Genomic DNA, 22,307 nt, shown 5'->3' on the forward strand with positions numbered 1-22,307 from the left:
CCTTCCAGAAGCTGTTAGACTCCCAACTCCTGTCAGTCCCAGCCAGCATAGCTAGTGCCACATCTTAGAAGCCCACATTGTGCTAGGGGCCAGCGGGGCTGCAATGTTTAGCCACTCAACTGGTTGGATTTATCAGCTGAAAACCCTACTGGATTATTAAAAAGAAGCACCTGATTAATTAGACAGCAGCACTTTTTTAAAAAACGATAAATGGTTTTTATAAAGAAGTATGGTACTTGGAAAAAGTGAATGTGGCAGGTGCTATTTCAGAAGAAGCCTCTTTCCTTCTCTTCCAACATGGGACAATCCCTGTAAGATATTGGCAGGTGTAGCAAAAATTGTGCATCATCTAAAAACCAAGAAAACACTACTTTTTGTAAAGACTCTGTTTTTCATTCATATGCAAATATATGCAGATGATGTATTAAATGGTTAGAAGCTATACAATGAATTGACTGAAGATTATCTTCTGTTGGAAGACAGCACTAATTCCAAGTAATGCCTTTCAGCAACACCATCTGTTGAGACACTTGTAGGCCTTTCTTCTTCTGCCTGCTCAAGTTCTTAGAAGAGTCATCCCGCTCTCTGAAACATTGAGGATAGGACACTTTCAAGATGGCCACCATTCAGCAGCGCAGGCTAAGAGTAGCAGAGTGCACCACTATATTTGTTTATGCTCACTGCCACCAAAGAGCCACTGGTGTAAATAGCAGGGCGGTTTATAGATCTAGTAGCACACACTCCTCTTCCTCTATTGTCATCAAATATGTTTAGGCTGGATCAGTCTTGCAGGTAAATGAACAAGATATATCCAACCACCTCCATAGACCTGTGAGTCTGCAAGCCACTTGCATAAGAGGAGTCTAAGACTCTAAGCTGCTCACTCAGATGTTTGAACTACTCACTCAGAAGTCTGAGCTAGACAGACATGTAGTTGATCCTGATCAACCCCACCCAGAGTTTGTAAGTCTCATGGGCTTCTGCTTTGTTTACTGTATTTATACTCCACATGTCTGTAGATAACAACCAAAGCAACTTACCAAACAATGAAAAAACAACTTGCAGCTGACGTCAGACACCCACATTTTCTCTGCAACGTTCTGGAACAACTGGATGAGTTTTATAAGAGGATTGGGTAGTCATTGGCCTACCCCCATCCTCTGAGTGTTGCTACCTAGCCAGTTGAAGGGTCAGGGCCTTCTGCAGCCACTGGCTCCTTCTGGGCAATATTTCCACTTCTGAAGATCTCTCTTGATACCCCAAGGTGTCTGTGGACTGGCCATCAGAGCCAGGTAGCAGAGGTGTCTCCTCAAGGCTCAGGAAAAGTGGGCTATGGTGCCCATGGATATCTGAAAGACAGCTTTTCTCCCCTTAGCAATCTTACTTGGCAAAGTGCAGTGGCAGGAGATTGCTGGGCATGTTCCAGACACAATCTCAGTCTGTTTGGGGTAGGTGGGCATGATAAAGAAGTTCAACAGGACCTTCTGGTGCCCAATGCAAGCAGACAGGGCATCCCAGATTGGGCCCCACCAGAGACCAAGGCACACAGGAGTTTCCTGGCAGACAAATTAATGGGTAAAGTATTCCCTTGAGGGAGAAGGTCTGAAAAAATATCCAAGAGACAAGAACAGCTATCTAATGTTTATATATATATATATTTTAAATTCTAACATTGTTCCTCAGTTTTGTGAATTGCAGTGCAATCCCCCCCCCCACATACTCTTGATGACAAAGGGGATGGGAAGGATTCAGCCTAGGCTCCTCTTTGCCATGGGACTCTACCATTGAGGCTCCATTTTCACCTAAGTGGGCAATAAGCTACCACCAATGGTTGTCCCACCAACAGCTGCAGACAGTAGTCACCAAAAAAAGAGAATGGTGGGTGGCAGCAAAATGGCTGACAGTTTTGGATCTGCTGAATGCAAAGCCCCATGGGATCCCCTTCAGAACAGGGATGGGGGCATCTTAGGCCTGAGGGCTAGATGCAGCTATCCAGGACTCTGCATTGCCCTTGGGACTCCTCCCATGCCATACAACCTCCCATGCCACACCTCTCACCAGCCCTGCTCTGCTCTCCCCCCAAGAGCTTTTGCTAGGCCTGAATGCATCTGATAATGCCTTTTGCTTGCATGGATGGAGGTGAGGAGTATGTGAAGAGGCTAGCCTACTACTGCACAAACATAAAATTCACATTTATCACTCTCCGCTCACTTTTGCTTCTGGCCTTGCCTGTGGCTGACATTTGACCCATGAAAGGTTTTCTGGAGCAGAATGTGGCCCTCAGGCTGAAAAATGTTTCTCACCCCTGCTTTAGGGGTCCCAATCTTCAGGCCTGTCAACTTCAGTGGCCTGGAACAGTTGTAGCAAAAACCACCATGGCCAGGGCAAGCCAGCAGCAGGGGATCCACCACCACTGTCCTTCTGGGCCCCTTGCTAGGCATGTTCTTCCAGTTCAATTTTTATTCTGGGTTTTATTGTTGGTCATCGTTTATAGAAAGGCAGAGTGTAAATGCAATAATATAAATATAAATAAACCCTACTGGTGGTGTGTGTCAAATAAGCAGCCTCACTTCTGCATAAATATAGCAGTGGTGCTTAAGCTTCAGTTTCTAAAAAGTATACTTGATACTCTACCACTGAAGCATCACAGATAATTTCTCCCACTTTAGAAAGGGTCATCTGCAAGGCCTTCCAAATCCCTCTAAAGGGCTTAATACTGGTGTAGCACAGAGTTTATGCTCCCTCCCAGGGCAGACATGAGTGCGAGCCTGCATTTAAAACTAAAATAAAACTTTTCCCTACTATCTATTCATCTGCATCTTTCCCCCCTCAGCACTCTGCTCTTTTATTGTGACCAATGACTCATGGCACTCTTATCTCTTCGATACCTAACAGTCGTGGAGATCACCTTGTCCATTTCTAAATAGGGGCCCAGCACAGTGACCCCCATTCTCTTCCGTTCTGCTTGAGCGACAGGTTTTTGCAGCAAGATGCAAAAGCCGGCCCAATTTATTGCTGAATCAAAGTATGTGACTACCTGTAACCAGATCAAATGTAAGATAAACTTTTGCTGTTAGGGAGAAGATTCCCTTTAATTTGCATGTTAGTGATATGAAATTGCAAATTGTGAAATGAGTTTGCTCGTTTTTATAAAAACAAGAACAACAGATAAACAATAAAGGCAAGGGAATGTTTAAAAGTGGGGTAGGGGAGAAGAAAGTTTTACCAGTGAAATGGAACATCGCAGGTGCAGTATTCAATTACTCGTCTAGCATAATCCTTGAGCAGGCAAGTAGTGAATGTGTGTCAGATAGTCAGTTGTCCGCAGCTGTAGTCCAGGGCGTTGAATGCTCCCTCCCTTAGGAATGCGTGTATTTATATTAATCAAAGATGAAGTGCCAGAAAAAAAACACAGGTAAAGGACCCCTGGACAGTTAGGTCCAGTCAAAGGTGACTATGGGGTGTGGCACTCATCTCACTACAGGCCAAGGGAGCTGCCATTTGTCCACAGACAGCTTTCCGGCTCATGTGGCCAGCATGACTAAACTGCTTCTGGCACAACAGGACACCGTGATGAGTGCCAGAGCGCACAGAAATGCTATTTATCTTCCTGCCGCAGTGGTACCTATTTATCTGCTTGCACTGGTGTGTTTTCAAACTGCTAGGTTGACAGAAGCTGGGACAGAGCAATGGGAACTCACCACCGTCAAGTGGATTTGAACCGCTGACCTTCTGATCGGCAAATATACTTAGGCTTCTGCATAAAGGTTGACAAGGTGGGCCAGCAGACCTGGCAGTCTTAGTTAGGTCCACACTCCAGAGTCCCAGTTTAAAACAACTCTCAGCTTGTCTAAAATGAGGCCAATGCCACAATCCCTCCCCCCTCTTCAGTGTTAAGAGGATGAATGCATTCAGAATCATGAAGTGTTCTATCCCTATGTTCCATTTAAAAGAACAACAAAATTCAACACACTCTAGATTTCCTAAACTAACAGAGCTGCTGTACATCGTCTGTGGCTGCCTACTATAGGGAGATGAAAATGACTCATAATCCTCATGAGATCGTTTTCAGATTCAAAACTGCAACTGCCCAATTGGATAAATTATCACAGCTCAAGCTGACGCAAATGCCTTGCTAATACCCATTTGTCAACTTAATGAAATTCAGAAACAAGTTACATGCTCATAATGAGCACAGATGCCTTCATGATGGGATCACAACCTTGAACAAGAGGAAAGCCAAGCTCGGAACAACAGATCAGTGCTCATTTAAATGAAAATGCATTCATGACTCTTACATATAGGCCATGGGTATCATGAAGCACAGAAGGCACTGATATTATTTGGATCACGTTCAAAAGGTGGCCTACTTTTTAAATTGCAGGTGAGCAAGATTTCTTCCTTTCTCCTGCCTGAAAAATCTCATAGTTTTCAAAAATAAAGCCAGGGAACAAACACTGGTAAAAGGCTTGGTAATAAAGTAGCCACAAGAACCTCTGAAATATAAACATAAAGATCATTCTGCCAAATACTTACTCTATTCTTTCACTAGACTCAATTAGCATTAATAAAGCATAACAATAGCTGTAACACTTTGATTGCATTAGAGGAGGTTGTTGTGCAAGGTATGTGAGTGCAAGATTCACTCATTTCTTGAAGACTCGTCACAGAGCTATGCAGCAATTTGATGCAATGCACCAAATAATAAAAACAGGAAAAAACCCTCATCTCACTCTACATCCAGAGTTAAGACCGTATACTTTTTTCCCCTACATGCACAGGTATTTCTTCATGAAACTTGTAGACAGCTGAAATGCACCATGGCAGTGACAGTGATGGGGTCAGATGGGCTCCTTCACTCCGAACATCTTTATGTCCCTCAAGCTGCGGAGTCTGCCTGGTGTTCTCTACTGTGCTGTCAGTCTAAGCAACTCAAAGAAGCAAATTGTTATTCCCCACACTTGGAAAGGCAGAAGGTCATGAGTGTCTGGATCTAGGATGATTTCCTGGCCAAAGGTTTGTGAATAACGTAACCATAAGAATCATATTTATTCAGTGAACTCATATATAACAAAATCAGCACCATTCCTGCAGAAGAAGGAGCTATCATCAGGATTTGGGGGGACTCCAACATTGTAGGAGTAGAAAAACTTTGGGCAGAATTAGGAGAGAACCCCTCCCCCCAAAAAAAGAAAAAACTCGAAGAGGCCTGAACATAGTGACTGTGGAATGCTGGTTTATGATTGGATAGAGAAGGGGATGGTAAATTGAGGCGTGTAGAAGGGAATGGAATCAGTTTGTAAACCTTCTCATTTGTTGAGTGGTGTTTTCAGGTTTCAGTATGCTTCACGTGTATTATCTAGCTGTAAGCCTTTCAACACTGCTGTAAAGCAGGGCCGGGGCATGTTTTTCAGCTGCACTGACTTATGGTCAATTCTAGGGACCACATGCAAGTGCTGGATGGGGCCAGAGGCAAAAGTATGTGGAGCAACAGGTGTGAGTTTTCCCTTTGCGAAAGAGGCTACATTCCAGCTGTGCAAAAATATCTCTCTATCCCACAAACAAAAGGCATTTTCTCAGTTTAAGGACACTTCCCACTTGGCAAAAGCACTCAAGGAGGGCATGGAGCGGGAACACTGAGAGGTGTGGCCTGGGAAGAGACCTGAGGGCTAGACAGAGAATCCCAGATGGCCACATTTGGTCCCTGGGCCTAAGGTTTCCGACCCCTGCTATAAAAGTTTAATCAGTAGTATTATTCCCCGCACTGCAAATGACAGGACTGTGTCAGAGAATGTGTAGCTTGCTTACGGTCAGCTTGTGAATCAAGGTAGAAGCAAGATTCAGACCAGAGACTTTCAGACTTAAATTTCAGATCCCATAGCCATTCTACTCAACCAAATCTAGCAACTATGTTTTTTTGCAAAGTAAAACTGCATTTTGCTTCACGCTGTATCTATCCTATGAGGCAGATCATGTCCGCATGAAAGCTGAGAGAAAGCACACATGGACTGCACATCAAGATGAGAGAATTATGCTCATTCTTAGACATTAGAACAAAAAGTAAGTTCTATATCAAGGGGAGATATATATACAACTTTAGGGAAGAGCATTACTTTCTATACCCAGCTCCCAACTGAATTGAGGGTTTTTTTGCATCAAGAGACCCATTCTGTGCTCAGAATGCACTGCTTGCATATGATTTCCGTCTTGTATTGTAGAAGCAGAATCTGGAATAATATCGAATACCAGGTGACCACGTTGTAACTTACCACAGCTTGAATATAACCGCAGTGAATGTGGTGAGCCAGTTGCTTTTATCGTCCTGCCAAGTGGTGAGGAGAATTTTATTGCATATTGTGTGTGGAATGTATGTTGAAAAGTAATCTCTATATATTCTTTCCAACAGTGGGCAGCTAAAGTTACAGTAAAAGCAGGGAAACAATAGATGGATTCAGAGTAGGCATTTCCACTGCTTCATGAGGCTCAAAACGCTTAATTGCTTGAAAACATGATGGTCACAAAACCATCAGAACCCTTCAAATTACCCTGTAGGATGATCTCACAAGTATGTAAATTGCTGCAGGAATATGCAGTGTACACTTGCTTGAAATAATAATACAGTGGTACCTCGGGTTACAGACGCTTCAAGTTACGGACCCCGCTAACCCAGAAATAGTACCTCGTGTTAAGAACTTTGCTTCAGGATGAGAACAGAAATCGTGTGGCAGCAGCATGGTAGCAGCAGGAGGCCCCATTAGCTAAAGTGGTACTTCAGGTTAAGAACAGTTTCAGGTTAAGAACAGACTTCCAGAACGAATTAAGTTCTTAACCCAAGGTACCACTGTAAGCATGACTTGGGAGAGTACAGCAATTTACACATGTTCACAACTGTGTGATTATACATGTATATAGCATTTCCAGAAGTAGTTTCACAGAAAAGATAAACTGAAGCAGCCATACAATCATAGAATTGTAGCGTCAGAAGATACCACAAGGGTTATCTAGTCCAGCCCCCTGCAATTCCTGAAGTATAGCTGACAGAGGGCTATCCATCAATCCAACAGTCCTTTCTTGCAAATCTTGGAGTGGAGACATGCAAGATTTGTTGCAAAATGGGTGGAGACATGATGTGAATGGATGCTCACCAAAGGAAGGAATGACTCAAGTATCCAATAGGTTCAGTTAATATATCCATTGCTGTCTCTGTCCAATGGCTCTGTCTCCCTAGAGCAGGAAACAAAAACAAAAAAAACAATGCAGTGCTTCAAGAGAATCATATTGTGATCACAACTCTTTGTTTATTAAAATTTTACCCTTCCATTCCTCCCAAAGGAAGTATGAACACAGTGGTATTTATGGGGTTTACACCTTGACAAACTGCAGCCCGAGTTTCCTGTTCCATTTCTTCCCCACTTCTTCCTTGGCAAGTGCAATTTAGCTTCTTGACGAATGTGAAAAGTTGGTCCTCAGGTCTCTGCTTGGCATCCTTTCTTGGAGTCTTTGTATGGGCAGCTGATGCATTCCCCCCCCTATTTTTAAGTCCGTGACTGCATCCTCTAAACTAATTTCCCACCAGCCAGCAAAGCTGGTTGGCAAGAGCTGCCTAGAGGAGGCCTCCTGCTGCTTGGGCCTGGCAAGAGCCTGCTCATTAGCACAGATGGGGGTTCTCATCTTTTAGGCTAATAGGAGCTTAATGGACTGGTTTTATTATCTGCCTGCTCCGGGCAAAAGCTTCACTGCTCTGAAGTTGTTGGGGATTTATTTTATTTTAATTTTTGACTGCCAGGATGTGTTACTGGCTGAAGGGTGACCCCAGACCAGCACCGAGATAAACAAAGGAGGACTCTTAACTCTTGTGTCACTTCTCTGCTGTTTAATCATGACCCTGGTTCTTATTTCATTTCTATATTTGCAGTCGTTTTTCCTGGCAGCCTTAACTGCTCACCCCTTCTGCACTCATTTATTCAGAGAGAGAATTCCTTTCCAGAGTGTTTATTTATGGACAGTGCAAGGAGTTTTGCACTTTGCAGGGGAGCTACCCTAGAGGGAGCGAATCTTCACTGGCTGGCATATTATGCATTCATAGTTACCTGAGCAATATAAATGCAGAGTGAATGAGAAGCCATAATTGGGTGGCATTGTGCTCCTGGCCCTCTGGTGACATCATGCTGAGCAAAAAAAAAAAAAAACCTCTAGCAAGTGGAAGAGGTCACATCGTATGCATCACCATCACCTGCATTTTTGGCAGTAAAAGGCACAGTTGCATTATTGGGGTGCTTTCACCCCACCGTGTCACCATTCCTAAATAGAAATGCTGAATATGAACTGAAGCAGAAGACAAAATTACAATCAACCCAAGGTTAGAATGACACTGGGGCTCCAGGAGCCCTAAAATCTATTTCATTCTGAATATTTAAAAATAAGGGGGAGGATTCACTTAAGGGATGGAGCTTCCTCACTTTCCTCCTCTACCATGCCCTCTGAAATTGGCTTGGGGAGGAGTCAGGAGATGCCTCCAGCACATGGGGGAAGAGAGGGGAGGTTGTTCCTTCTGGCAAGCTGGAATGCTTGTGTAGATGGAGAAGTTGGAAGAGCACAATTGTTCCCTGCTGGCCTCTGTTTGGCCACTGTGTGAACAGAATCCTGAACTAGATGGGCCATTGGCCTGATACAGAAGGCTGTTCTTATGTTCCTATGTCCTTATCATGTTGAATTTAATCAAAGATCTCTTTTGCTGCACTCTTTAGCCCATGGGTAGGCAAACTAAGGCTCGGGGGCCGAATCCGGCCCAATCGCCTTCTCAATCCAGCCCGCGGACGGTCCTGGAATCAGCATGTTTTTACATGAGTAGAATCTGTGCTTTTATTTAAAATGCATCTCTGGGTTATTTGTGGGGCACAGGAATTCATTCACCCCCCCAAAAAAAAAATAGTCCGGCCCCCCACAAGGTCTGAGGGACAGTCGACCGGCCCCCTGCTGAAAAAGTTTTGTGACCCCTGCCCTTCCTCTAATTTCCTTTAATTGATTGCAACTTTCTTCCTGGGGCCCTCTCTTACGTATAACGAACTCGGACATTATCACAAGATGCAGCAAATGATGCTTACACTGACTCCCCATCACATTATAAGGACCCTTTGGAGTTTCTTCCTATTAACAGCAGCTTTGCAATCAGCTAAAAGCAGGTCTATCACTGTGGGTCCACACAGCACTTAATGTGGTGTTAAATTCTGCATAACACTCCTGCAATGTCCATCCTCATATCAAGGGCAAAAAATCGGCAGCATGTTAGAGTGCCAGCCACAGCAATACCAAACCCCCGAAACTGTCAACATTATTTTTAAACATTTTGTTCATTAATATACTATTGGGTCAATACTCCAAAAACATACCGAAAATTTTAAAAGGCAAATGCATTCTCTTGCTATGTAATGACAGTGGTGTGAACAGCTCATACACCTTATAGGTACACTTGCAAAAATGTAGTGCAGATTCCCTTTAAAACAACACACACACACTGACTTATTTAGCACTAAACATTTCCTACAGATTCCTTCCTATTTAATCCCACAAATCCACATTTCTTGTTCCGCCATTGAGGATGGAGAAGAATCAGTGGACAGAAGATGAGATTTCTCCTCCTCAAGCTCAGAAATATTGCCTGCAAAATACCCAAGGAATTTACATGGGTAGATAATGACCAAAATCCAGCCCACAGCTAAGCAGGCTTAAGCATATTAACTCCTTTTTTGGTTAGAGGCCAATGTCTTTCACGTGTGCTCCTCCAGACATATTTTTCCATTGGGGGGTGGGGGTGGAGGAATGCCAATGTGGAATGGACATTTTCCATCCTCTCTCGGCCCCGAAGCAAGAAACCAAGTATTTCTGATGGTGGGAGTTTGAGTCCCATCAAAATATCCTAGGATAAATTATTTTACATGTGCAAAACTTAACACAGGATCTCTTCAGAACTGAGTCTAACCAAGCAAATGTTGTTTCCTTTTGGTTGCATGAGCAAACTGTGCTTGCTGATTCAGTGATTAGAAGCCACCTGCAGCCTCACACATAAGTTTCTTCCCTTAACCCACTTCCTGTTACATGTTACCCCAGCTCCTAACTTTCATTAGATCAGCACTAATTTGAGATCTCTGGCCCAGCAGTTGTTTTCTTTTTTCTTCCCTTGAAATAGAAACTAGTGGTGAGCCAATTCCTCAATGTGAATTGATGAATTCTTTCTCCCTGTCTAAACAGCACAGATATTTCCTTTTTATATATAACTGCTAGGGGCTGCTAAAACCAGGGTGTAAGAGGAGTATGGCTGTAAGAAGAAGGAAACAGTGTGCTAACAGATCCTTTTATTTGAAGTACTACTACAACTTAAGGCATGAACTTAAGTTTCATGCTTCGCAGCAGTAGAAATAACAGCACCAATTTGTCTTGCCCACGCTTCTCACAGGATTGTTTTGGCAAACACAATTTTCACTGCCCCTCCACCAAGGCAACCTCTCTTTTAGGTAGCATGTGTTGATCACAAGTCTGCAATGGTCCCTGTTCTGACTAATCACCCTACTTTTCACAAATGCTTTTCAATGAAGCTGCAACAGTAAAAAGCAACATGAGTATGTTGTCTCCTTGAAATTACTGCCAAGGTCTGCTTCTCCCAAGGGTCTTTTTCTGGTTCTTTACACAGCAAATTAAAATGACAATAATTACGTAGACATATTGGGTAAGTATGTCTCATCATGAGTGATGGACACTTGATTGGACAATGCCAGTGACATGACGATCCCTCAGTCACGTTCTGAAAGCAGCCTCAATACCAACAGGAGTGAGGTCCAGACCATTTACTTCCTGTGAATTTGGGTTTCTAAGCAATGGTGGCACAATTTGGAGAAGTGTGACTAAATAGATATGGGGAGCCATTAGTTTCTCAGAATAATCTTCTTCAGTGATCACTTGTATCTAAGTAAGATTGTCTTCCACGAACACTTCCTTAACAGTGTGTCCGTAGGTGACCGTGGAGGCCAATTCTGGATCCACACGCCCTTTCACAGTGGGGACATAGGTTTCCAGGCGGGAGTTGATCATGGTGAGGGTTTGCCAACCGTGCCTTCCTCTTAGCAAGTTTATCCCTTTTGTCCTAAGTTTGAGCGTCTTCAAAGTCCATGACACCTTTGGTAAAGGCTGTTCTCCAATTGGAGCGCTCACAAGTCAGTGTTTCCCAATTGTCGGTATTTACATTTTTTAAGATTTGCCTTGAGAAAGTCTTTAAACTTTTTGTTGACCACCAGCTTTATGCTTTCCATTTTTAAATTTAGAATAGAGTAGTTGTTTTGGAAGTACTTGGATAATCAGGCATCCAAACAACATGAACAGTCCAACAAAGTTGATGTTGACAAATCATTGCTTTGATTCTGGTGATCTTTGCTTCTTCCAGTACATTGGCATTAGTTCGCCTGTATTTCCAAGTGATATGTACTATTTTTCAGAGACACCAAGGTGTTATATATGGCGTTTATAAGTGTTCCATGTTTCACAAGCATACAGTAAGGTTGGTAGTACAATAGCTTTGTAAACAAGCATTTTGGTTTCCCTGTGAGTGTTCCTCAAACACTCTATGCTTCAATCGAGATAAAGCTGCACTCGCAGAGCTCAGGCAATGCTGGATTTCAGTATCAGTGTCGGCCCTTGTGGAAAGAGAACTGCCCAGGTAGGAGAAGTGATCAACATTTTCCAATGTTACACCACTGAGTTGGATTTGTTGTGCTGCAGCGGGGTTGTTTTGTGCATGTTGGTGCAGCACTTTTGGTTTTTGTGATGTTGAGCAATAGGCCAAGCTTTTTGTAAGCTTCTGCAAATATATTTAAGATAGTTTAGAGGTAATCCTCTGAGTGTGCGTACACTATGTTGTCCTCAGCATACTGAAGCTCTGTGATGGAAGTTATGGTAACTTTACTCTTTGCTTTCAGCCTACTCAAATTAAAGAGCTTTCCATCTGTTCGATATATGATTTCTACTTCAGTGGGGAGTTTCCCTTTGACAATGTGTAGGATCATGGAAATGAAGATAATAAATAGAGTTGGGGTGATAACATAACCCTGTTTAACACCTGATCCCACTGTGAATGGTTCACTTTGAGAGCCATTGTTATCTGCGATTGTTGCTGTCATATCACGGAGGAGCCAAAGGATGCTCACAAATTTATCTGGGCAGCCAATTTTCAGAAGGACAGTCCGCAGGGCACTGCAATTTACAGTGTTGAAGGCCTTAGTCAGGTCAATAAACACCATATACAGGGGTTGGTTTTGCGCTCTGCATTTTTCTTGAAGCTGTTGAGCAGTGAAAATCATGTCCACTGTTCCCCTAGAAGGTCAAAAACCATTATGGGATTCAGGAAGGGTAGCCTCGGATATAGTTAGGAGACAGTTTGCTAAGATCCTTACAAGAATTTTGCCAGCTGCAGCTAATAAAGAGATGCCTTGATAGTTTCTGTAATCCGTTCCATCTCCTTCTTTTAAAAGAGGTTGATAATTTTGGCATTCCTATAGTCAGCAGGGATCTTTTTTCTCTCCCAAAAAATTTTCAATGAGCTTCTGAAGTTATTGTGTAAGTTCAGTTCTGCCCACTTTGAAGACTTCGGCAGGTATCCCATCAGGTCTGCTGACTTTGATGTTTTTCATTTGGTTAATAGTTGTACACAATTCTCCCAGATTTGGAGATACTGCAAGCTCGTCTCTAATTTGTTTTTGCGGTATTTATGAGAGGACCTCAGCAGCTATGGGGGGGGGGGGGGTTGCAGTTAAGGAAATGCTGGTAATGTTATTTCCAGTGCAATGCAATAGCTTCTTTATCTTTTAGAAGTGTGGTACCATCTGTTGAGCATAGGGATCATATGCCATTATTTATTGGCCCATTGATGGTCTTTGTGGCTTTAAAGAAACTCTGTGCATCATGAGTGCTGGCTAAGTGCTGGATCTCTTGAGCTTTTTTTATCCACCAGGTGTTCTTTACTTCTCTGGTTCTTCTTTAAACCTCGGCCTTAGTGTTGGCATAGGTTTTTCCCCCCTAGTGGCACAGTTTCTATCTCTTTGCCAGGTCTGAAAGGCCTTCCTTTTCTTGTCAATAATGCGTTCAATCTCACTATCATTCTCATCAAACCAGTCCTGGTGATTCTTGGTCTGGTATCCAATAGTTCACAGGCTACAATAATGGATGTTTTTAGCTTGGTCTAGTGTTCCTCAATGTTATCAGGGAACTCCAAAAGCAGATGGTCCTTAAGAGTCGTTTGGAAGCAATCCCACTTAATAGGATCTTGAAGGGCTTGAGTGTTCATTTTGCACCTTGGTTTCTTCCTTGAAGCCTGTATTGAGTTATAATCTTGATAGCCATCATGGAATGTATTAATCAGTGATCTGTCCAGCATTGGCACTTGTCATATCTCTGGTAAGGAGCACTTTGCAGCGATATTCAGCTCGCAAAATTACATAGTTAAGAGGTGCCAGTGGTTCGACCAAGAGTGCCTCCATGATGTTTTAAATTTATTTATTTTGTTGAAAGAGTGTGTTGGTAATATGAAGGTTGTGCACTGCACATATAGTCAAAAATAATATTCCGTTCTGGTTGCCGATTCCTTCTTTCCCAATAGTCCCAGGCCACAGGTTGAAATCTTGCCCAGCTCTTGCATTAAAATTACCCACTCATCATGACAAGATGATGTTCCAGCGAGTGAAGGAAAACAATAGCTGTACACTGACAAGATGGTATAAGCAGTGGGGTGGATGTATAGTTGTGTCACTGATCACTAGTGACATCACAGGTACTGTCCAGTAAGTACTGTTGATGATGCACTGCAATGTTCTACATGCATCTCAATGGCAACAATTACACATTTGCCCAGGACAAAGTATTCTCTTTTGAGGGCAGAAACATAGGATGCTATTCAACCAAGCTTTACCCAGAGTAGCCTCATTTAAATTAAAAGACCTAACTTAGTCATGTTCATTCATTCATTTCTATGGATCTACCATCACTCCATGCATCAGCACTGGTGATCACATGCTTGAGGTGGTAGACAATTTTGTCTACCTATGTTCCACCATATCCAGTGACCTCTCTACTGATGCTGAACATAATTTAGTAATTATGACTAAATTTGCATCTATGCATATAATTCCTATATACATATTCTATGTAAATCTGCCCCCACTTTGTTTTGCAATGTGTACATTGTCATCCATCTAGCCCAGTGCTATTTTACTAGAAAAAGACATTCCAGAACTCACCATGAACACCTCCCTTGTTCTCTTAGAATGGCAATGAAGAGGTGCCAAAACCCACCTGAGGTTCCGGAACTTAGTTCTGGAGAGTTCCAGCTGGAAAAAAAGCCCTGATCTAGCCCAATATTGTGTTATTCTGACAGGCAACAGATCTAATGGATCTCTGGCAGTGGGCTTTCCCATCATCTGCCACCACCTTTAAAAACACACACGACCTGGAGATAACAGGAATTGAACCTGGGCTATTTTCACCATGCAAATCATGTGCTTTACCACTGAGAAGCACCAGCCTGATGGAAGACATTTGAACCCCAGACAACAAAATCCCAGGCACACCTGTATGGGAAAAAAAAAGTGTGGAAGGGTACACAATGCCCAAGCAAAGTGAAAATAGAGCATGCAGCTTTGACTGAGGAAGCACATAATACTGAGTGAAAAGGTCAGGTTCTGGTGTTTCTATGGAGTCTTCATCTCTCTCGATTCAGAATTGGTACATTCCAGTGCAAACAGACAGCTTTCAAGAGGAAAGAGGGCCTGAGCATTACTTCTTCCTTTTAAACATTGAAGAAACAAGAGAACTTGGATAAGTTAAGAAAGGGGCAGGGGTCATCTTGGGACAAGAGCAGCAGCCAACTACCTGGCTAAATGGGCTTGTCAGAAAGGATGGTGGAGTGACTATGCACGAGGAGAGAACTCTCTCACTCAATTGATGTGGTGATTTCCAACCAAATTATTCAGCCCATGACCTTGATGGCCACCCAGCAAGCAGCTGCGGTGTCTACTCTCTTTCACTATTGCAGGTGCTGTTAGCAACAGTTTGATCTCCTGCTTGGGTGAGTTTACTTCTCAGCTTTATAACAAAATTAAATCACACAAGGAACATTTATAACACTATGTACTCTCCAAGTGGCTTGCAAAAGCAAGCACATAGTAAGGGCTCATCCACTTCCTTCTGCTCAGCCACTAGGTTTGCATAGTATTTTTTCCCCCCTGGAACAAAAATTCTTGCAAATTGTGAAGTCAGCTGTGTGGACTGCCCAGGGCACGCACTTGAACTCAGAGGACCAGTGGGAGTCAGTATAAGTTAGAACACCCACAAGACTAAGTGGAAATCCTTGCACTGATGGGATACATTACTCAACGCTCCTTTGGATGCAATCCAAGGAAACCAACAATTAAAGCTTCCTTCTCTCCACCCCTTGTGAGAAAGGAATCTATCTGACACTGGGGCAATAAACAGAAGCTGTTCAAAGGGTAGAAATTATCATGGCTTTTGGCCAACACAATTCATTACAGCTCCAGCTCCACCCTCCTCTACCTTTCAGACCAACCACCACGTAACTAATTGGTGCCATTCTGCTGCTATTTGCTAGAGTGCAGAAAGGGGAAATATCACAAACGAAAAAGCATGCCAAATCTCACAGCTTGTGTTGTCTTTGTTACATTACCTTACATTCAGAGCTTATGCTGATTAGAATAAAGCAAGCCACTGATGATGACCCATGATCATTCAAGACCCGCACCCCACTGACCTGGCTGCTTCCCTGGCTTCATCTGTTTAAAGCCACGTAAGCTGTTCTTCTATCTTCTTGTTGCTAAGGCTTATCCCAGCGGGATCCTGCTCCTCGTAAATCTTTCTCTGTAAAGTCACTCGAACTCTGGCATTCCAAGAGACCAAGAAACAGAATTGCAAGGAAAAACCTAAATGTATTCACAGGAGGACACAAAGTGCTAGAAGTAAGACCTAAACAGAAGCCAAGCTGAACCTTTATTTCTCCTGGTTTACAAAAGGCAAAAAATAAATAAATGGGGGGTATCGTCTGTCAAACCCAAATCAGATCACAACAAAAAAAAATTTCTCATATTGGTTCATGGTGAGGGTGTGAACAACAACAACAACAACAAAATGATACAGTAGTACCATCTGTCACCATCCCCGACAGAGTGAATCACAAGTGCATAACACAAGAGCTTCAGTGCTTAGCTGTTTAACTGATGTCTTGTTTGGTCCAACAGAATGACAAATTGGGAGATAATCATTTTTCTCCATAAGGCTCAGGGGTCTAATTAAGGCTAAAGACCCAATAAACAAAATATCCCAACAATGAAGGACAGAGGCAGGTGATGCAATGATTTTAATGATTTCAACTGATGCATTTTAGCTTCTGGATGATTTGATACTTTTAAGCCCTTACCACGCGGAGGAATATCCATGTTCAGCAGCCAGTGGACCTATTACTTCTTGCCCTTTCTCCTGTCCTCTTCCCCCAAGGTATTTCACACTGCAGTATTTCTTGGGAAATGGGATGAGGACAAATGGACAGCCACAGCAGGTCACAGCACAGTTGTATAGAAGGGAGACTCCAGGAGATCAGACTTAGGAGGGCTATATGATCAGGGTGTCTATGAGACATTCTCTCCTTCTCTGCTGAGCGCATGCACACCCTTCCCCACATACACAGCATGCGCCAGGGACACAACTACCTCTCCAAAAGGCTGCCCTTCATTTCCATGCTTCATATGTGGATACCTTGCCTATGCAAAAACAACAAGTGCACATTTTAAAAGGGAAAACAATCTACTTGGCATATTGGCCGCTTAAGGCTGCAGGAAGCAGCAGTTGCAGCCTGCCGCAGACCACAGCTGCAGGCGCCCGTCTGGTATCTGGGCAGCCAAAGGATGGCATCATTTCCTCTTCCACCAGCCGCTCAGGATTCTAGGGGGTGCCTGTGATTTTGACTAATCATGGTTAAGCCTGGAGGTGTGACCTGGGGACGCAGAGAAGATTGATGACTTCTCTCTAGTCTACTCCTTGGACATAAAAAAAAGCCATGCTGGGGTTCCTCTCGCAGTTGGAGCTCAGGATCCCCACTCGCCACCTGTAGCTCTATGTGTGGGTCTGCCTGTCTTAGACCTTGCTATGAAAGTATTCAGTCACTGTATTGGGGGCCAGGGAAGAATTTGCCTTCAGAGAAACTGGGCCTGTCTGGGAGTTTTGCCTTCCTCACAGCAATCATTACAACTTGAGGGTGGATAAGGCACTGGGGTTTATCCTTAGTCTGGTTGGACAGCGGGTCAGGACCTCCACCACCAGCAGCTGGTCCAGTGAAACAGGGTATCCCCTTAAAGGATTGTGGAGATGCTTCTGTCCAAATGCCCAGATGGAGGTAAGCAAGCCATAGATCCACCCAGGTGATCTCAGGCAGGGTCACCCTGATTTGGTCAAACCTGCCAATATAATCAACCAGGATACACTCCCTATGCCTGCACTAAAACCTGTTGACACAGCTTCAACTTTCTTGAAGTTGTAGCCTATTTAAATCCCAAATGGTAGCCCTGTGTTTACTGCAATTCTGCCAGCTGTAGAGCCCACAGCTTCTGGCTTCACTGTGGCTGAGGCCCATCATAGCTTTTACCACATTGCTCAGGCTATGCGTGGAGATATCTGTTTGTTTAAATGAGACTGGGTGGGTTTTAAAATAGCCTGGTGTTTAGCAATAGAAGGAAGTTATGATAAAAACAGCAGAGTATGATACGAGAAGTGTAACAGATGGCCTTCCTCTATGTAGCTAGCTTCCCCCAGTTTTCTGTTTCAGGGCATTGAAATTGCAGACTTGCAAACAGCCACAGATCAGAAGAGATCAAGCCAAACACAGGCCTCACAGGGTCACTGTTGGGAACCGGATGCTGCCCTAGATGGACTCTAATAGACTGCAATCCTTTGCACACTTTTCTGGGAAGAAGGCCTACTGAACAGCATGGGACTTATTTTGAAGTAAACATGCATAGGATTGTGGTGCTAGTCTATTTCGGCAGGCTGTGCTAGATGATAGACTAGCAGACCAACCCAAGGAAATTAAAACTGCAAGGTTGAAAACCAAAAACAATGAATACTTCAGAATTGTGATGTCTCAAAAAAGAGAAAGAGCAATATTTTTCAAACCTAGATAAAACTGACACACAAATCCCTTCTAAACTTGAGCCTCAATAGCATAGCCACACAGAGCCTATGGCTCCTGCTTGACTTTTTCTGCCTGTGACCAAACCCCACACACAAACATCATGGCCACTTTGCCTTCCTGACTTTTGCACATGCCTGTTATACATATTTATAGTGACTTCAATAAAGTCATGATCTTTGCTTTGTAACTGAACCTGCATTGGCTGTATATAGACCTAAAAAAGGTAAAGGTAAAGGACACCTGACAGTTAAGTCCAGTCGCAGATGACTCGCTTTGCAGGCTGAGGGAGCCGGCGTTTATCCGCAGACAGTTTTTCTGGGTCATGCGGCCAGCATGACTAAGCCACTTCTGGTGAAACCAGAGCAGCGCACGGAACACCGTTTACCTTCCCGCTGGAGCGGTACCTATTTATCTACTTGCACTTTTTGGCGTGCTTTCGAACTGCTAGGTTTGCAGGAGCTGGGACCAAGCAATGGGAGCTCATCCTATCGCGGGGATTCGAACCACCGACCTTCTGATCGGCAAGCCCAAGAGGCTCAGTGGTTTAGACCACAGCACCAACAAATGCAAAAAATGATTCCCCCCCCACTTCAACACTTGGAGAAATACTAAATGAGAGGCAACGAACCGTAAACAAGGGGTCTCACTGTTCTAGGATGAGCTTCCAGTACAGAAGAGAAAGTGTGTCAAAAAGCATGTTCACAAGGCGAGGTGGTGGGTGAGACAGGGTCCTTTGGCAACTGGCTTCCAAGATTCTAAACTAATCAGCTTTAGCTGCGGCTTGGAAAGAAAAAAAGCTGCAGGAATCAACAGTTTCACTGAATGAGCACAACATCATAAATTCAGCATTAAAGGGGGGAGGACCAGAATTCTGATAGTGAAGGGTAAGGAATGAAGCACCAACTATGTGGAACTGCCATTCATCGGAAAGGTTGTCTGTCTTAAAAGGAGGTGATCCAGAACACAAGTGGGGCACAAAAGAGGAGCAAGAAGTCAGCAGGCTGCTCTTCTTGCCCCTCATGGGTTTTAAGTAGCAAAATTCATGGGAAAAACAGCCAGTCTGGTCATGTTCTAAGAGGGCCGTGTTCCACACTTCTTGGTGATACAGCACATGCCTTGCCTGCAGAGGGTTCCAGGTTCAGACTCTGGCACCTCCAACTAAAAGGATCTCAGGTAGTAAGTGATGGGGAAGGCTTTCATCAGAGACCCTGGAGAGCTACTGCCAGCCAGCAGAGCCTGTGAGGAGTTAGATGGACCAAAAGGGATGGGGAGAACATTGGTTCAGTTCACATTTTAATGCGAACCTGCCTAAATGGGCACTTTCTGAACCAACACACAAACCAAAACACAGCTATCCTTCAAAATGCACACTCCTCTAAATTGTGTGACACAGTCCTTCAAACAAAAAACTTATATTATGAGCCATTGGGAGAAATGTGCACTAAGACGCTTATGAATTTTCATGAGGAGCATTTTTTAAAAATCACAAACTGGGAATGTGGTAAACTCAACTTAAGACTGGGAAAATGAGAAAATGAGATAACTCCGTATCAACAGATTAGTCTTTCCTTAGACTGGCCTGATAGAAGGCAATAAGAAAATAAGAGTTTAATGACTTTCCTAGAAAAGTAAAGTCTTGATCAGGGATATCATACTACCTAAGACTAGCTAGCCCTCCCATACAAGATGGAATGGCAACTTCTCTCAGTTCTCTAGAAAACAACTAATGCAGGCTTACCTGTTTCTCTTGTGTGCTAGTGGCCCTTTCATAATTCAATTACCAGTGATTTATCCTGTCTCTACAACTGTGAACGCATACTTTATTTCCCCTCTGGCTCTGCAGGAGAAGAGGACAGCATGCCAAAACCTCGTGCAGCAGATATACTCAATTCCTGCTTTGGGAAATGCTTGGGTTTTCATCCACCAGAGCTGCAGTTGTTGAAAAAGGAAAGCGGAGTGCATTTTTTCCATTTCACAAGAGTAACAAAGTATTAATCATAAACATTGGTCTAGGTTGCAGGCTATAAAACATGGAGTTCAGCTGACAGAATGCCTCATAAACTTCCCAGTGCTGAGATCTAGAAGACTTTTGATTTACTCCGTATATCTGAACTGAGACAAGCTGCAGCACACGGCACATTTTGCCCTCTCTGCCTCTGGATTCTTTCAATGACACCGAGACAACCCTCTTCCCCACCCCCTTGGCAGAGCAATTTTTAAATTATTAATTCCTACGGTGGTGCTGTGTCATTTCCTTTGTCCACCAATAACCGTGCCCTGGTCTCAGATTCTCTCTGTGGTGAATGAATTTTGATGTGGAATGTGGCTTGCAGAGAAAGGTAAGTTTCCTACCATGTGACTCTCCATGTGGAAACTGACACAGAACAACTGGTTGGGAAGACTGCATCAATGCAGTGGTTGAGTATTCAAATGATTCCTCCTCTTGTCTACCTGACATTTGAGGCTGGGAAATGTGACCTGCCTTCCTGACTCTTTTCTGCCAGGTATACCTCTTAGTTATGGAAGACTCAATCCCACACCACTGTATTTCTAAGGCATTACATTGTTATCTCATCCTCCTTCCATGGAGTCCTAATTGGCGCTGTGGGTTAAACCACAGAGCCTAGGACTTGCCGATCAGAAGGTTGGCGGTTTGAATCCTCGTGACGGGGTGAGCTCCCGTTGCTCGGTCCCAGCTCCTGCCAACCTAGCAGTTTGAAAGCACGTCAAAGTGCAAGTAGATAAATAGGTACTGCTGCAGTGGGAAGCTAAACGGTGTTTCCGTGCGCTGCTCTGGTTCACCAGAAGCGGCTTTGTCATGCTGGCCACATGATCCGGAAGCTGTACACTGGCTCCCTCGGCCAGTAAAGCGAGATGAGCGCCGCAACCCCAGAGTCGGTCACGACTGAACCTAATGGTCAGGGGTCCCTTTACCTTTAAGCACAAATTTCAAAAATGTTTGGCCTGCTCTCTATTGAGGCAGCATAAGTTCCATCCCTGCCTGGCATCTTCAACTGAAAAAGACATGATGGCATATGATAGGAAAACTGTCTCTTCCTGGGACACTGGAGAACTGCTGTCAGTCAGAGTAGAAAACGCCTGGTATAAGGCTGCCTCCTGTGTTACTATGAGGGAGCTGTTCTGTGTTCCATGATCTGCATTTATGCAATTGATACCAGGTTGCTGCAGACTTGCAATAGAAGGGAGCAACACTCTGGGAAGGAAAATGAGAAAAAAACACTAGGAACAACATTTTTTATAAAATCGGACCATTTGCATAAAACATTCAGGCTTGTGAAAATGTTCCCTTTCGATTTAAATAATAATATCAATCCTCCCTTGCCACATGAACAAGCGCTCTCAGTGCACAAGTAGCACAGCTAAATTCTGAGTTATACCTGCTGCTATTTACCCAAATTGCCAGTCACGTGCATTTTGAGGCTGTACCAGCAACGGATAGTTTGAGATGAAGGGTTGGAGTAAGATAGCTCCATCCAAAACACCAACATGTTCAAGCGCAACTTGTGATCTGTTGCAGCTTGATGTGCTGTCATATTTCATCACCGGAACAACGTTTCTAAAACTTTGTAATCTTGTTAGTGAGATGTTCAGTTTGTTTGTGATCTGTGCTGATTCATCTCCTGACCAGGCAGTCCTTCCTGCTATCTGGCACGCATCGTTCTCAGCCTGAGGAACCCATCTGCATGGCTCCTGAGAACCACTGGCAGGTCCCCTCTCACCACTAAGAAATGTGCCTCAATCCCCTTGCACTGAGCTATTGTGGTATGTATTGTTGTACTAATCCTCTCATTCTGACTTCTCAGCGCATTAATCCACTGTGGCATGTGTCCACAGACACCTTATGTAATGAGCCAAAAATAACTATCTTCTGTCAAGCTAAATTTCCCAGGCCTGGTGCATCCCACAAGCTAGGATCCTCATTCTAGGCTCTCCTCCTCCTAACCACTAGACCTCCACAGTGGTGTAGCGTGGGTTGTCAGCACCCGGGGCAAGGCAAGTAATTTGCGCCCCCTAACCCATGGATTTGTGCCCCCTAACCCATGGATTTGCG

The 22,307-nt window shown here is 43.8% G+C and overlaps 1 long non-coding RNA gene across 1 annotated transcript in view; it reads right to left on the reverse strand.

The window, feature by feature from the left end:
- Positions 1-22,307, reverse strand: part of LOC307218078 — a 29,616-nt gene that overhangs the window by 6,328 nt on the left and 981 nt on the right. The window contains exon 2 of the long non-coding RNA XR_013839743.1: positions 7,146-7,224. This is a non-coding gene — a long non-coding RNA (uncharacterized lncRNA). The remainder of the gene's footprint in view (positions 1-7,145; positions 7,225-22,307) is intronic.

This window comes from Podarcis cretensis (assembly GCF_951804945.1).
Source record: "Podarcis cretensis genome assembly, chromosome: 6".
NCBI classification, from domain to species: Eukaryota; Metazoa; Chordata; class Lepidosauria; order Squamata; family Lacertidae; genus Podarcis; species Podarcis cretensis.